Raw genomic sequence first — 15,306 nt, 5'->3', positions numbered from 1 at the left:
CCGTTACTGAGAGGCCAGTATTAGATTGCGACGCACAACTGGGAGTTTACTGTAACACTTGGAGCTTCATATTGACGATGAAACACAGAAATTGCATCGGGATTGAATATAGTAGGCACAATGCAAACTTACGTACAGGGGGAGCAATGCTTCATACAGTTGTAGACGTGCCTTTCCTGAGATTCCAGTATTAGATTGCGACGCACCACTGGGTGTTTACTGTAACCCTTGGAGCTTCATATTGACGATGAAACACAGAAATTGCATCGCGATTGAATATAGTAGGCAGAAGGCCGACTTACGTCCAGGGGGAGGAATGCTTCAAACAGTCTGTATATGTGCCGTTACTGAGAGGCCAGTATTAGATTGCGACGCACCACTGGGTGTTTACTGTAACCCTTGGAGCTTCATATTGACGATGAAAAACAGAAATTGCATCGGGATTGAATATAGTAGGCACAATGCCGCCTTACGTCCAGGGGGAGCAATGCTTCATACAGTTGTATACGTGCTTTCCTGAGATTCCATTATTAGATTGCGACGCACCACTGGGTGTTTACTGTATCCCTTGGAGCTTCATATTGACGATGAAACACAGAAATTGCATCGGAATTGAATATAGTAGGCACAATGCCGACTTACGTCCAGGGGGAGCAATGCTTCAAACAGTCTGTATACGTGCCGTTACTGTGAGGTCAGTATTAGATTGCGACGCACCACTGGATGTTTACTGTAACCCTTGGGGCTTCATACTGACGATGAAACACAGAAATTGCATCGGGATTGAATATAGTAGGCACAATGCCGACTTACGTCCAGGGGGAGCAATGCTTCATACAGTTGTATACGTGCCTTTCCTGAGATTCCAGTATTAGATTGCGACGCACCACTGGGTGTTTACTGTAACCCCTGGAGCTTCATATTGACGATGAAACACAGAAATTGCATCGGGATTGAATATTGTAGGCACAATGCCGACTTACGTCCAGGGGGAGCAATGCTTCAATTAGTCTGTATACGTGCCTTTCCTGAGAGGCCAGTATTAGATTGCGACGCACCACTGGGTGTTTACTGTAACCCTTGGAGCTTCATATTGACGATGAAATACAGAAATTGCATCGGGATTGAATATAGTAGGCACATAGCTGACTTACGTTCAGGGGGAGCAAAGCTTCAAACAGCCTGTATACGTGCCTTTCCTGAGAGGCCAGTACTAGATTGCGACGCACCACTGGGTGTTTACTGTAACCCTTTCGAGCTTCATATTGACGACGAAATACAGAAATTGCATCGGGATTGAATATAGTAGGCACAATGCCGACTTACGTCCAGGGGGAGCAATTCTTCAAACAGTCTGTATACGTGCCTTTCCTGAGAGGCCAGTATTAGATTGCGACGCACCACTGGGAGTTTACTGTAACCCTTGGAGCTTCATATTGACGATGAAAGAAAGAAATTGCATCGGGATTGAATATAGTAGGCACAATGCCGACTTACGTTCAGGGGGAGTAATGCTTCAAACAATCTGTATATGTGCCGTTACTGAGAGGCCAGTATTAGATTGCGACGCACCACTGGGTGTTTACTGTAACCCCTGGAGCTTCATACTGACGATGAAACACAGAAAATGCATCGGGATAGAATACTGTAGACACAATGCCGACTTACGTCCAGAGGGAGTAATGCTTCAAACAGTCTGTATTCGTGCCTTTCCTGAGAGGCCAGTATTAGATTGCGACGCATCACTGGGTGTTTACTGCCACCCTTGGAGCTTCATATTAACGATGAAATACAGAAATTGCATCGGGATTGAATATAGTAGGCACAATGCCGCCTTACGTCCAGGGGGAGCAATGCTTCAAACAGTCTGTATACGTGCCGTTACTGTGAGGTCAGTATTAGATTGCGACGCACCACTGGATGTTTACTGTAACCCTTGGGGCTTCATACTGACGATGAAACACAGAAATTGCATCGGGATTGAATATAGTAGGCAGAAGTTCGACTTACGTACAGGGGGAGGAATGCTTCAAACAGTATGTATACGTGCCTTTCCTGAGAGGCCAGTATTAGACTGCGACGCACCACTGGGAATTTACTGTAACCCTTGGAACTTCGTATTGACGATGAAACACAGAAATTGCATCGGGATTGAAATAGGAAGCACAATGCCGACTTCCGTTAAATTGGAGCTATGCTTCAAACAGTCTGTATACGTGATTTTCCTGAGAGGCCAGTGTTAGATTGCGACGCACCACTGGGTGTTTACTGTAACCCTTGGAAATTCATATTGACAATGAAACACAGAAATTGCATCGGGATTGAATATAGTAGGCACAATGCCGACTTTCGTTCAGGGGGAGCAATGCTTCAAACAGTCTGTATACGTGCCTTTCCTGAGAGGCCAGTATTACATTGCGAGGCACCACTCGGTGTTTACTGTAACCCCTGGAGCTTCATATTGACGATCAAACAAAGAAATTGCATCGGGATTGAATATAGTAGGCACAATGCCGACTTACGTCCAGGGGGAGTAATGCTTCAAACAGTCTGTATACGTGCCGTTACAGAGAGGCCAGTATTAGATTGCGACGCACCACTGGGTGTTTACTGTAACCCTTCGAGCTTCATATTGACGATGAAACACAGAAATTGCATCGGGATTGAATATAGTAGGCAGAAGATCGACTTACGTACAGGGGGAGGAATGCTTCAAACAGTATGTATACGTGCCTTTCCTGAGAGGCCAGTTTTACATTGCGAGGCACCACTCGGTGTTTACTGCCACCCTTGGAGCTTCATATTGACGATGAAACACAGAAATTGCATCGGGATTGAATATAGTAGGCACAATGCCGACTTTCGTTCAGGGGGTGTAATGCCTCAAACACACTGTATACGTGCCTTTCCTGAGAGGCCAGTATTAGATTGCGACGCACCACTGTGGGTTTACTGTAACCCTTGGAGCTTCATATTGACTAAGAAACACAGAAATTACATCGGGATTGAATATAGTAGGCACAATGCCGACTTTCGTTCAGGGGGAGCAATGCTACAAAAAGTCTGTATACGTGCCTTTCCTGAGTGGCAAGTATTAGATTGCGACGCACCACTGGGTGTTTACTGTAACCCTTGGAGCTTCATATTGACTATGAAACACAGAAATTGCATCGGGATTGAATATAGTAGGCACAATGCCGACTTTCGTTCAGGGGGAGCAATGCTTCAAACAGTCTGTATACATGCCTCTCCAGAGAGGCCAGTATTACATTGCGACGCACCACTGGGTGTTTACTGTAACCCTTGGAGCTGCATATTGACGATGAAATACAGAAATTGCATCGGGATTGAATATAGTGGGCACAATGTCGACTTACGTCCAGGGGGAGCAATGCTTCATACAGTTGTATACGTGCCTTTCCAGAGATTCCAGTATTAGATTGCGACGCACCACTGGGTGTTTACTGTAACCTTTGGGGCTTCATATTGACTATGCAACACAGAAATTGCATTGAGATTGAATATAGAAGGCAGAAGGCCGACTTACGTCCAGGGGGAGCAATGCTTTAAACAGTCTGTATACGTGCCCTTCATGAGAGACCAGTATTAGACTGCGACGCACCACTGGGAGTTTACTGTATCCCTTGGAGCTTCATATTGACGATGAAACACAGATATTGCATCGGGATTGAATGTAGTAGGCACAATGCCGACTTACGTCCAGGGGGAGTAATGCTTGAAACAGTCTGTATATGTGCCGATACTGAGAGGCCAGTATTAGATTGCGACGCACCACTGGGTGTTTACTGTAACCCTTGGACCCTCATACTGACTATAAAACATAGAAATTGCATCGGGAATGAATATAGTAGGCACAATGCCATCTTACGTCCAGGGGGAGCAATGCTTCATACAGTTGTATACGTGCCGTTACAGAGAGGCCAGTATTAGATTGCGACGCACCACTGGGTGTTTACTGTAACCCTTGGAGCTACATATTAACGATGAAACACAGAAATTGCATCGGGATTGAATATAGTAGGCACAATGCCGACTTATGTCCAGGGGGAACAATGCTTCAAACAGTCTGTATACGTGCCCTTACAGAGAGGCCAGTATTAGATTGCGGCGCACCACTGGGTGTTTACTGTAACCCTTGGAGCTTCATATTGACGATGAAACACAGAAATTGCATCGGGATTGAATATAGTAGGCAGAATGCCGACTTACGTCCAGGGGGAGCAATGCTTTAAACAGTCTGTATACGTGCCTTTCCTGAGAGGCCAGTATTAGATTGCGACGCACCACTGGGTGTTTACTGTAACCCTTGGAGCTTCATATTGAGAATGAAACACGGAAATTGCATCGAGATTGAATATAGTAGGCACAATGCCGACTTACGTCCAGGGGGAGTAATGCTTCAAACAGCCTGTATATGTGCCGTTACTGAGAGGCCAGTATTAGATTGCGACGCAGCACTGGCTGTTTACTGTAACCCATGGACCTTCATATTGACGATGAATCACAGAAATTGCATCGGGATTGAATATTGTAGGCACAATGGAGACTTTCGTTCAGGGGGAGCAATGCTTCAAACAGTCTGTATACGTGCCTTTCATGAGAGGCCAGTATTAGATTGCGACGCACCACTGGGTGTTTACTGTAACCCTTGGAGCTTCATATTGACGATGAAACACAGAAATTGCATCGGGATTGAATTTAGTAGGCACAATGCCGACTTTCGTTCAGGGGGAGCAATGCTTTAAACAGTCTGTATACGTGACTTTCCTGAGAGGCCAGTATTTGATTGCGACGCACCACTCGGTGTTTACTGCCACCCTTGGAGCTTCATATTGACGATGAAACACAGAAATTGCATCGGGATTGAATATAGTAGGCACAATGACGACTTACGTCCAGCGGGAGCAATGCTTCATACAGTTGTATACGTGCCTTTCCTGAGATTCCAGTATTAGTTTGCGACGCACCACTGGGTGTTTACTGTAACCCTTGGAGCTTCATATTGACGATGAAACACAGAAATTGCATCGGGATTGAATATAGTAGGCACAATGCCGTCTTTCGTTCAGGGGGAGTAATGCTTCAAACAGACTGTATACGTGCCTTTCCTGAGAGGCCAGTATTAGATTGCGACGCACCACTGTGTGTTTACTGTAACCCTTGGAGCATCATATTGACTATGAAACACTGAAATTGCATCGGGATTGAATATAGTAGGCACAATGCCGACTTTCGTTCAGGGGGAGCAATGCTTCAAACAGTCTGTATACGTGCCTTTCCTGAGAGGCCAGTATTAGATTGCGACGCACCACTGGGTGTTTACTGTAACCCTTGGAGCTTCATATTGACGAAGAAACACAGAAATTGCATCGGGATTGAATATAGTAAGCACAATGCCGACTTACGTCCAGGGGGAGGAACGCTTCAAACAGTCTGTATATGTGCCGTTACTGAGAGGCGAGTATTAGATTGCGACGCACCACTGGGTGTTTACTGTAACCCTTGGAGCTTCATATTGACGATGAAACACGGAAATTGCATCGGGATTGAATATAGTAGGCACAATGCCGACTTACGTCCAGGGGGAGCAATGCTTCAAACAGTCTGTATACGTGCCTTTCCTGAGAGGCCAGTATTAGATTGCGACGCACCACTGGGTGTTTACTGTAACCCTTGGAGCTTCATATTGAGAATGAAACACGGAAATTGCATCGACATTGAATATAGTAGGCACAATGCCGACTTACGTCCAGGGGGAGCAATGATTGAAACAGTCTGTATATGTGCCTTTCCTGAGAGGCCAGTATTAGACTGCGACGCACCACTGGGAGTTTACCGTAACCCTTGGAGCTTCATATTGACGATGAAATACAGAAATTGCATCGGGATTGAATATAGTAGGCACATTGCAGACTTACGTTCAGGGGGAGCGAAGCTTCAAACAGCCTGTATATGTGCCTTTCCTGAGAGGCCAGTATTAGATTGCGACGCACCACTGGGTGTTTACTGTAACCCTTTGGAGCTTCATATTGAGAATGAAACACGGAAATTGCATCGACATTGAATGTAGTAGGCACAATGCCGACTTACGTCCAGGGGGAGCAATGCTTGAAACAGTCTGTATATGTGCCTTTCCTGAGAGGCCAGTATTAGATTGCGACGCACCACTGGGTGTTTACTGTAACCCTTGGAGCTTCATATTGACGATGAAACACAGAAATTGCATCGGGATTGAATATAGTAGACACAATGCCGACTTTCGTTCAGGCAGAGTAATGCTTCAAACAGACTGTATATGTGCCTTTCCTGAGAGGCCAGTATTAGATTGCAACGCACCACTGTGTGTTTACTGTAACCCTTGGAGGTTCATATTGACTATGAAACACAGAAATTGCATCGGGATTGAATATAGTAGGCACAATGCCGACTTTTGTTCAGGGGGAGCAATGCTTCAAGCAGTCTGTATACGTGCCTTTCCTGAGAGGCCAGTATTAGATTGCGACGCACCACTGGGTGTTTACTGTAACCCTTGGAGCTTCATTTTGACGATGAAACACAGAAATTGCATCGGGATTGAATATAGTAGGCACAATGCCGACTTTCGTTCATGGGGAGTAATGCTTCAAACAGTCTGTATACGTGCCTTTCCTGAGAGGCCAGTATTAGATTGCGACGCACCACTGGGTGTTTACTGTAACCCTTGGAGCTTCATATTGACGATGAAACACAGAAATTGCGTCGGGATTGAATATAGTAAGCACAATGCCGACTTACGTCCAGGGGGAGCAATGCTTCAAACAGTCTGTATACGTGCCTTTCCTGAGAGGCCAGTATTAGACTGCGACGCACCACTGGGAGTTTACTGTAACCCTTGGAGCTTCATATTGACGAAGAAACAAAGAAATTGCATCGGGATTTAATATAGTAGCACAATGCCGACTTACGTCCAGGGGGAATTATGCTTCAAACAGTCTCTATATGTGCCGTTACTGAGAGGCCAGTATTAGATTGCGCCGCACCACTGGGAGTTTACTGCAATCCTTGGAGCTTCATATTGTCGATGAAACACAGAAATTGCATCGGGATTGAATATAGTAGGTACAATGCCGACTTACGTCCAGGGGGAGCAATGCTTCAAACAGTCTGTATACGTGCCTTTCCTGAGAGGCCAGTATTAGATTGCGACGCACCACTGGGTGTTTACAGTAACCCTTGGAGCTTCATATTGACGATGAAATACAGAAATTGCATCGGGAATGAATATAGTAGGCACAATGCCGACTTACGTCCAGGGGGAGTAATGCTTCAAACAGTCTGTATATGTGCCGTTACTGAGAGGCCAGTATTAGATTGCGACGCACCACTGGGAGTTTACTGTAACCCTTGGAGCTTCATATTGACTATGAAACACAGGAATTGCATCGGGATTGAATATAGTAGGCAGAAGGCCGACTTACGTACAGGGGGAGGAATGCTTCAAACAGTCTGTATATGTGCCGTTACTGAGAGGCCAGTATTAGATTGCGACGCACCACTGGGAGTTTACTGTAACACTTGGAGCTTCATATTGACGATGAAACACAGAAATTGCATCGGGATTGAATATAGTAGGCACAATGCAAACTTACGTCCAGGGGGAGCAATGCTTCATACAGTTGTAGACGTGCCTTTCCTGAGATTCCAGTATTAGATTGCGACGCACCACTGGGTGTTTACTGTAACCCTTGGAGCTTCATATTGACGATGAAACACAGAAATTGCATCGCGATTGAATATAGTAGGCAGAAGGCCGACTTACGTCCAGGGGGAGGAATGCTTCAAACAGTCTGTATATGTGCCGTTACTGAGAGGCCAGTATTAGATTGCGACGCACCACTGGGTGTTTACTGTAACCCTTGGAGCTTCATATTGACCATTAAACACAGAAATTGCATCGGGATTGAATATAGTAGGCACAATGCCGCCTTACGTCCAGGGGGAGCAATGCTTCATACAGTTGTATACGTGCTTTCCTGAGATTCCATTACTAGATTGCGACGCACCACTGGGTGTTTACTGTAACCCTTGGAGCTTCATATTGACGATGAAACACAGAAATTGCATCGGAATTGAATATAGTAGGCACAATGCCGACTTACGTCCAGGGGGAGCAATGCTTCAAACAGTCTGTATACGTGCCGTTACTGTGAGGTCAGTATTAGATTGCGACGCACCACTGGATGTTTACTGTAACCCTTGGGGCTTCATACTGACGATGAAACACAGAAATTGCATCGGGATTGAATATAGTAGGCACAATGCCGACTTACGTCCAGGGGGAGCAATGCTTCATACAGTTGTATACGTGCCTTTCCTGAGATTCCAGTATTAGATTGCGACGCACCACTGGGTGTTTACTGTAACCCCTGGAGCTTCATATTGACGATGAAACACAGAAATTGCATCGGGATTGAATATTGTAGGCACAATGCCGACTTACGTCCAGGGGGATCAATGCTTCAATTAGTCTGTATACGTGCCTATCCTGAGAGGCCAGTATTAGATTGCGACGCACCACTGGGTGTTTAGTGTAACCCTTGGAGCTTCATATTGACGATGAAATACAGAAATTGCATCGGGATTGAATATAGTAGGCACATTGCAAACTTACGTTCAGGGGGAGCAAAGCTTCAAACAGCCTGTATACGTGCCTTTCCTGAGAGGCCAGTATTAGATTGCGACGCACCACTGGGTGTTTACTGTAACCCTTTGGAGCTTCATATTGACGACGAAATACAGAAATTGCATCGGGATTGAATATAGTAGGCACAATGCCGACTTACGTCCAGGGGGAGCAATTCTTCAAACAGTCTGTATACGTGCCTTTCCTGAGAGGCCAGTATTAGATTGCGACGCACCACTGGGAGTTTACTGTAACCCTTGGAGCTTCATACTGACGATGAAAGAAAGAAATTGCATCGGGATTGAATATAGTAGGCACAATGCCGACTTACGTTCAGGGGGAGTAATGCTTCGAACAGTCTGTATATGTGCCGTTACTGAGAGGCCAGTATTAGATTGCGACGCACCACTGGGCTTGATCTGTAACCCCTGGAGCTTCATACTGACGATGAAACACAGAAATTGCATCGGGATAGAATACTGTAGACACAATGCCGCCTTACGTCCAGGGGGAGCAATGCTTCATACAGTTGTATACGTGCTTTCCTGAGATTCCATTACTAGATTGCGACGCACCACTGGGTGTTTACTGTAACCTCTGGAGCTTCATATTGACGATGAAACACAGAAATTGCATCGGGATTGAATATTGTAGGCACAATGCCGACTTACGTCCAGGGGGAGCAATGCTTCAATTAGTCTGTATACGTGCCTTTCCTGAGAGGCCAGTATTAGATTGCGACGCACCACTGGGTGTTTACTGTAACCCTTGGAGCTTCATATTGACGATGAAATACAGAAATTGCATCGGGATTGAATATAGTAGGCACATTGCAGACTTACGTTCAGGGGGAGCAAAGCTTCAAACAGCCTGTGTACGTGCCTTTCCTGAGAGGCCAGTATTAGATTGCGACGCACCACTGGGTGTTTACTGTAACCCTTTGGAGCTTCATATTGACGACGAAATACAGAAATTGCATCGGGATTGAATATAGTAGGCACAATGCCGACTTACGTCCAGGGGGAGCAATTCTTCAAACAGTCTGTATACGTGCCTTTCCTGAGAGGCCAGTATTAGATTGCGACGCACCACTGGGAGTTTACTGTAACCCTTGGAGCTTCATATTGACGATGAAAGAAAGAAATTGCATCGGGATTGAATATAGTAGGCACAATGCCGACTTACGTTCAGGGGGAGTAATGCTTCAAACAGTCTGTATATGTGCCGTTACTGAGAGGCCAGTATTAGATTGCGACGCACCACTGGGTGTTTACTGTAACCCCTGGAGCTTCATACTGACGATGAAACACAGAAATTGCATCGGGATAGAATACTGTAGACACAATGCCGACTTACGTCCAGAGGGAGTAATGCTTCAAACGGTCTGTATTCGTGCCTTTCCTGAGATTCCAGTATTAGATTGCGACGCACCACTGGGTGTTCACTGTAACCCTTGGAGCTTCATATTGACGATGAAACACAGAAATTGCATCGGGATTGAATATAGTAGGCACAATGCCGCCTTACGTCCAGGGGGAGCAATGCTTCATAAGTTGTATACGTGCCTTTCCTGAGATTCCATTATTAGATTGCGACGCACCACTGGGTGTTTACTGTAACCCTTGGAGCTTCATATTGACGATGAAACACAGAAATTGCATCGGGATTGAATATAGTAGGCACAATGCCGACTTACGTCCAGGGGGAGTAATGCTTCAAACAGTCTGTATATGTGCCGTTACTGAGAGGCCAGTATTAGATTCCGACGCACCACTGGGAGTTTACTGTAACCCTTGGAGCTTCATATTGACTATGAAACACAGAAATTGCATGGGGATGAATAAGATAGGCACAATGCCGACTTACGTCCAGGGGGAGCAATGCTTCAAACAGTCTGTATATGTGCCGTTACTGTGAGGTCAGTATTAGATTGCGACGCACCACTGGATGTTTACTGTAACCCTTGGAGCTTCATACTGACGATGAAACACAGAAATTGCATCGGGATTGAATATTGTAGACACAATGCCGACTTACGTCCAGAGGCAGTAATGCTTCAAACAGTCTGTATTCGTGCCTTTCCTGAGAGGCCAGTATTAGATTGCGACGCATCACTGGGTGTTTACTGCCACCCTTGGAGCTTCATATTGACGATGAACCACAGAAATTGCATCGCGATTGAATATAGTAGGCAGAAGGCCGACTTACGTCCAGGGGGAGGAATGCTTCAAACAGTCTGTATATGTGCCGTTACTGAGAGGCCAGTATTACATTGCGACGCACCACTGGGTGTTTACTGTAACCCTTGGAGCTTCATATTGACGATGAAACACAGAAATTGCATCGGGATTGAATATAGTAGGCACAATGCCGACTTACGTCCAGGGGGAGCAATGGTTCATACAGTTGTATACGTGCCTTTCCTGAGAGGCCAGTATTAGACTGCGACGCACCACTGGGAGTTTACTGTAACTCTTGGAGATTCATATTGACGAAGAAACAATGAAATTGCATCGGGATTGAATATAGTAGCACAATGCCGACTTACGTCCAGGAGGAGTAATGCTTCAAACAGTCTGTATACGTGCCTTTCCTGAGAGGCCAGCATTAGATTGCGACGCACCACTGGGTGTTTACTGTAACCCTTGGAGCTTCATATTGACGATGAAATACAGAAATTGCATCGGGATTGAATATAGTAGGCACAATGCCGACTTACGTCCAGGGGGAGTAATGCTTCAAACAGTCTGTATATGTGCCGTTACTGAGAGGCCAGTATTAGATTCCGACGCACCACTGGGAGTTTACTGTGACCCTTGGAGCTTCATATTGACTTTGAAACACAGAAATTCCATCGGGACTGAATATAGTAGGCAGAAGGCCGACTTACGTACAGGGGGAGGAATGCTTCTAACAGTCTGTATATGTGCCGTTACTGAGAGGCCAGTATTAGATTGCGACGCACCACTGGGAGTTTACTTTAACGCTTGGAGCTTCATATTGACGATGAAACACAGAAATTGCATCGGGATTGAATATAGTAGGCACAATGCAAACTTACGTCCAGGGGGAGCAATGCTTCATACAGTTGTAGACGGGCCTTCCCTAAGATTCCAGTATTATATTGCGACGCACCACTGGCTGTTTAATGTAACGCTTGGAGCTTCATATTGACGATGAAACACAGAAATTGCATCGCGATTGTTTACAGTAGGCAGAAGGCCGACTTACGTCCAGGGGGAGGAATGCTTCAAATAGTCTGTATATGTGCCGTTACTGAGAGGCCAGTATTAGATTGCGACGCACCACTGGGTGTTTACTGTAACCCTTGGAGCTTCACATTGACGATTAAACACAGAAATTGCATCGGGAATGAGTATAGTAGGCACAAAGCCGACTTACGTCCAGGGGGAGCAATGCTTCATGCAGTTGTATACGTGCCTTTCCTGAGATTCCAGTATTAGATTGCGACGCACCACTGGGTGTTTACTGTAACCCTTGGAGCTTCATATTGACGATGAAACACAGAAATTACATCGGGATTGAATATAGTAGGCACAATGCCGACTTACGTCCAGGGGGAGCAATGCTTCAAACAGTCTGTATACGTGCCGTTACTGTGAGGTCAGTATTAGATTGCGACGCACCCCTGGATGTTTACTGTAACCCTTGGAGCTTCATACTGACGATGAAACACAGAAATTGCATCGGGATTGTATATAGTAGGCACAACGCCGACTTACGTCCAGGGGGAGCAATGCTTCATACAGTTGTATACGTGCCTTTCCTGAGATTCCAGTATTAGATTGTGACGCACCACTGGGTGTTTACTGTAACCCCTGGAGCTTCATATTGTCGATGAAACACCGAAATTGAATCGGGATTGAATATAGTAGGCACAATGCCGACTTACGTCCAGGGGGAGTAATGCTTCAAACAGTCTGTATACGTGCCTTTCCTGAGAGGCCAGTATTAGATTGCGACGCATCACTGGGTGTTTACTGCCACCCTTGGAGCTTCATATTGACGATGAAACACAGAAATTGTATCGCGATTGAATATAGTAGGCAGAAGGTCGACTTACGTCCAGGGGGAGGAATGCTTCAAACAGTCTGTATATGTGCCGTTACTAAGAGGCCAGTATTAGATTGCGACGCACCACTGGGTGTTTACTGTAACCCTTGGAGCTTCATATTGACGATGAAACACAGATATTGCATCGGGATTGAATATAGTAGGCACAATGCCGACTTACGTCCAGGGGGAGCAATGCTTCATACAGTTGTATACGTGCCTTTCCTGAGATTCCAGTATTAGATTGCGACGCACCACTGGGTGTTTACTGTAACCCTTGGAGCTTCATATTGACGATGAAACACAGAAATTGCATCGGGATTGAAAACAGTAGGCACAATGCCGACTTACGTCCAGGGGGAGCAATGCTTCAAACACTCTGCATACGTGCCGTTACTGTGAGGTCAGTATTAGATTGCGACGCACCACTGGGTGTTTACTGTAACCCCTGGAGCTTCATACTGACGATGAAACACAGAAATTGCATCGGGATTGAATATAGTAGGCACAATGCCGACTTACGTCCAGGGGGAGCAATGCTTCATACAGTTGTATACGTGCCTTTCCTGAGATTCCAGTTTAAGATTGCGACGCACCACTGGGTGTTTACTGTAACCCCTGGAGCTTCATATTGACGATGAAACACAGAAATTGCATCGGGATTGAATATAGTAGGCACAATGCCGACTTACGTCCAAGGGGAGTAATGCTTCAAACAGTCTGTATACGTGCCTTTCCTGAGATTCCAGTATTAGATTGCGACGCACCACTGGGTGTTTACTGTAACCCTTGGAGCTTCATATTGACGATGAAACACAGAAATTGCATCGGGATAGAATATAGTTGGCACAATGCCGACTTACGTCCAGGGGGAGCAATGCTTCAAACAGCAGTATACGTGCCGTTGCTGAGAGGCCAGTATTAGATTGCGACGCACCACTGGGTGTTTACTGTAACCCTTGGAGCTTCATATTGACGATGAAACACAGAAATTGCATCGGGAAGGAATATAGTTGGCACAATGCCGACTTACGTCCAGGGGGAGCAATGCTTCAATCAGCAGTATACGTGCCGTTGCTGAGAGGCCAGTATTAGATTGTGACGCAGCACTGGGTGTTTACTGCCACCCTTGGAGCTTCATATTGACGATGAAACACAGAAATTGCATCGGGATTGAATATAGTAGGCACAATGCCGACTTACGTCCAGGGGGAGCAATGCTTCAAACAGTCTGTATACGTGCCGTTACAGAGAGGCCAGTATTAGATTGCGACGCACCACTGGGTGTTTACTGTAACCCTTGGAGCCTCATATTGACGATGAAACACAGAAATTGCATCGGGATTGAATATAGTAGGCACAATGCCGACTTACGTCCAGGGGGAGTAATGCTTCAAACAGTCTGTATATGTGCCGTTACTGAGAGGCCAGTATTAGATTGCGACGCACCACTGGGTGTTTACTGTAACCCTTGGAGCTTCATACTGACAATGAAACACAGAAATTGCATCGGGATTGAATATAGTAGACACAATGCCGACTTACGTCCAGGGGGAGCAATGCTTCATACAGTTGTATGCGAGACTTTCCTGAGATTCCAGTATCAGATTGTGACGCGCCACTGGGTGTTTACTGTAACCCCTTGAGATTCATATTGTCGATGAAACACTGAAATTGCATCGGGATTGAATATAGTAGGCACAATGCCGACTTACGTCCTGGGTTAGTAATGCTTTAAACAGTCTGTATACGTGCCGTTACAGAGAGGCCAGTATTAGATTGCGACGCACCACTGGGTGTTTACTATAACCCTTGGAGCTTCATAATGACGATGAAACACAGAAATTGCATCGGGATTGAATATAGTAGGCAGAAGGCCGACTTACGTACAGGGGGAGGAATGCTTCAAACAGTCTGTATACGTGCCTTTCCTGAGAGGCCAGAATTAGATCGCGACGCACCACTCGGTGTTTACTGTAACCCTTGGAGCTTCATATTGACGATGAAAGACAGAAATTGCATTGGGATTGAATATAGTAGGCACAAAGCCGACTTACGTCCAGTGGGAGCAATGCTTCAAACAGTCTGTATACGTGCCGTTACTGAGAGGCCAGTATTAGATTGCGACGCACCACTGGGTGTTTACTGTAACCCTTGGAGCTTCATATTGACGATGAAACACAGAAATTGCATCGCAATTGAATATAGTAGGCAGAAGGAAGACTTACGACCAGGGGGAGGAATGCTTCAAACAGTCTGTATATGTGCCGTTACTGAGAGGCCAGTATTAGATTGCGACGCACCACTGGGTGATTACTGTAACCCTTGGAGCTGCATATTGACGATGAAACACAGACACTGCATCGGGATTGAATATAGTAGGCACAATGCCGACTTACGTCCAGGAGGAGCAATGCTTCATACAGTTGTATACGTGCCTTTCCTGAGATTCCAGTATTAGATTGCGACGCACCACTGGGTGTTTACTGTAACCCTTGGAGCTTCATATTGACGATGAAACACAGAAATTGCATCGGGATTGAATATAG

Source organism: Schistocerca cancellata, chromosome 9 (assembly GCF_023864275.1).
Source record: "Schistocerca cancellata isolate TAMUIC-IGC-003103 chromosome 9, iqSchCanc2.1, whole genome shotgun sequence".
Taxonomy (NCBI): Eukaryota; Metazoa; Arthropoda; class Insecta; order Orthoptera; family Acrididae; genus Schistocerca; species Schistocerca cancellata.
The sequence above is the reverse complement of the archived record's forward strand: the minus strand, read 5'-3'. Positions refer to the sequence as shown.